The sequence below is a fragment of the Lolium rigidum genome, chromosome 3, assembly GCF_022539505.1.
Source record: "Lolium rigidum isolate FL_2022 chromosome 3, APGP_CSIRO_Lrig_0.1, whole genome shotgun sequence".
In the NCBI taxonomy this organism is placed as follows: Eukaryota; Viridiplantae; Streptophyta; class Magnoliopsida; order Poales; family Poaceae; genus Lolium; species Lolium rigidum.
In genome coordinates, this window is record NC_061510.1 from 397442363 (window position 1) to 397445287 (window position 2925).

Sequence of the window (2925 nt, forward strand, 5' to 3'; positions counted from 1 at the left end):
TCAGCATACACCGATTTTGCACATCATTTATATTTAAGTTCCAATTGAATCTCATCTCATCTCTAATTTTGTTTTTAGTTTCTCCACATTATTCAGATGTAAGTTGACTCATATTTAGTCTACTTTATCAAAAATAAAAATGATTTTCTCTGCACCTTTGTTTATTTGATTAGACTGAAATAATTGATTGGGATATATGCATATGTAGTGAAATAAAAAGATTTACTTTCTATTTGGAAAGACAGGCAAAGAAACTCTCATGCTCAACGATTCCCCGAGACCTCTGATTCTGCAAGGACATATGGCTGCAGAGCATCAGCACAGCGATGTCGCTGGTTTGGTTAAAAAGGGCCAACATGGAATTGGAGAAGAAGTCACCTAACCGGGTATAATACATATCTTATGCATAACATAATTTTATCCAGGCTTGTTCCATCGTTTTTGCCACCATCATTCAGGAGAGAGGCAGAAAAAGGTTGTAGAGAAACCTATGTACGTAACTTGTTTGATGATATGTGTATGAGACATATAACTATTTTATTTGAGGATTATGTTGCAGGTTATCACGGGTTAACCGGGGTTGGTGTCAGGGAGAGTGCACAAAGATGGAGTACTAGGTGGACGTATGGTCAGGGAACCAAAGCCTACTATGTCACAACTCCTTCGCATTGGTTGTCATGGACAACCAGATCTAGAGGTAGCAGCAGATCATCTTTCTACATTCTTCTTCATCACCTTCACCTTTGGATTAACTTTGCTTGGAGATTAGATGACGTTGTTTTCTATTGCTTGTGCAAAAAAAATTATGTCTATTTCACTTACACTAGCTTCTGTTGATCAATGTTTAACTGAATTTGTGTAGCCTCTTATATATGGTGCAGCATTAGGTATTACAATGAGAGGTAAGCCCTTTGATTACAAATATGTTTTTGAGTGTCAGGTGGAAGGTGATTGTGACCCACACTTTTGCTCTATGTTGTGTTAGAGAAAAAAATCAGGCCGGAGGATACATGTGAGGTGCTCAATCTGGTGGATTCGGTTGTGGCAAGTATGCTGGCCAATCGGTATTTGTTTGAAGAGGGATGGAAATAAGTCAGGGAGTCATACATGCACACCGGAGAATATAGTAAGTGCATATTTCCTCCCGCACCAAATTGTTATGCAGATTTGTTCTTTTGTTTGATTGGCAATTGACTAGATTGTGCTATTAGTGGTGTTTAATTTTTACTAGCTGATGCTTCTTTGGTTCACATCTGATTTTACTGCTAGATACTTGCCTCTGCGATGTATGTTGTTATGTTGCAACTTGTAGCCATTTGAAAAAAATACCTTATCATTTTCATTGTAAAATCAAAATTTTAACTCAGCTCGATCCGTCTATGTTGTTGTACAGTTGCTCATGTGAGTTGTCACAGTGTGCAGATCTGGGCAAGGTGCTGCTGCATCCTAGCTTTAGAGAACTTCCTCAATGGGCATTCGTAGGTAACATCTCTGCAGAACAAACCTATCCATATCTTGTTCCAAATTCAGAAGATGCACAGGCTGAAACGATCGATATCTCTGACGAGTTTCATGGGATGTCTCTGTTAGGTGTTGGCATGCGTTTGTTTCACAGGTGTGGACTGATGGCCTTATATGCATCAACATGTAGAGTGGTTACTGGGCACAATGTAGGTAGAAATTCTTTATTCTTTCTTGATGTTTTTTACACTTTAACTAACCTTCATTATTAATTATAGTATCTCCCTAAATTAGAGATGAGGAGTAACCATATGTGTCATGGAACCCTTCAATTAGACCAAATACATGTATGTTTAAATATTCTCATGCAAATGCATGTCATCCTCTCTGTCCTCATATTGTTGTACTACTTATTGATCTTTTGGTTGACTACGGATAATAAAGAATCAGATTTGAGTTTGCCCAACTCACTTAAGCTAGCTTTGCTGTAGCGGTTCCATTATGCTGCTCATGCCTCGCCTCCTCACTGTGAGATATGGTGAAACATGAGGTCTACACTCTCTTCTTTTTCTTTTCTTATGTCTTCTGCTTCTAGAATGTTTTTTTCTTATAATTATCCATCTTTACTGAAATCCATGGACACCATTGGATTTATTTAAGTTGTACGCCATGTATTAGTTACGATGTTCTACAAAATTCTTACTATGCAAAATGAAATTGATGTATTGAGATGGTTTTATCTTCTACTGTTAAATGCTATATGAGTGGTCACGATCACGGTTTACATAATAGCCCATTGTGTGTGTGGCTAAATTGCATCCTAAGATAGTTGAGATATACTTTTCCCCTTACTGTTCACTTCTTACAGAGGTGGCAATATCTAAAGGAATGGCTGCACTCACCACAATTAGATCATCGGTGGTACTGCCAAAGATGATTCAGGTGATGAACGGCTTAATATGGATCAAAATGTAGGGCTGCACTCACCACAAATATGATCATCGGTGGTACTGCCAAAGATGATTCAGGTGATGAGTGGCTTAATCTGGATCAAAAGGTAATCCTCTTATATCTGCCATGTCCTATTTGTTGTTGTGGTTTTACTGCAAGTTGGCCTGCAATAGCTTTACATGGAAGAACTGTATATGAAATACCTTGTATACCAAATTTTGTCCAGAAATTATCCCATCATTCATGTTGTATGCCAATGTTGGATCTCTAGGTTTGCTCCGGGTTTAGTTACATTGTATATTTTGGAAGCCATAGCAATGATAATTATGTAGGAGCATTCTTTGGTCTATCAGTTTTCCAACTAATTTTTAAGGAACCATGAAAGACCGAACATTTTGGATCTTACTTTAGGGATCCATAATACCCTACTTCTATTTCACAGGTGAATTCGTATCCCAACGAACCGAGGATTTACAACAATTGGTATTGGAGGTGAAGAATTTTCTCCCGCAA

At 37.9% G+C, this 2925-nt stretch overlaps 2 long non-coding RNA genes across 2 annotated transcripts; both read left to right on the top strand.

Moving 5' to 3' along the window:
* Positions 1–332: 332 nt before the first annotated feature.
* Positions 333–694, top strand: LOC124701770. Its single transcript, XR_007002218.1, has 2 exons — positions 333–386; positions 560–694. It is a non-coding gene; the product is annotated as an uncharacterized LOC124701770 (long non-coding RNA).
* A 946-nt stretch (positions 695–1640) lies between these two features.
* On the top strand, positions 1641–2408 carry LOC124700867. The gene is made up of 3 exons (XR_007001856.1): positions 1641–1674; positions 1953–2011; positions 2330–2408. It is a non-coding gene; the product is annotated as an uncharacterized LOC124700867 (long non-coding RNA).
* The last annotated feature ends 517 nt before the right edge of the window (positions 2409–2925 follow it).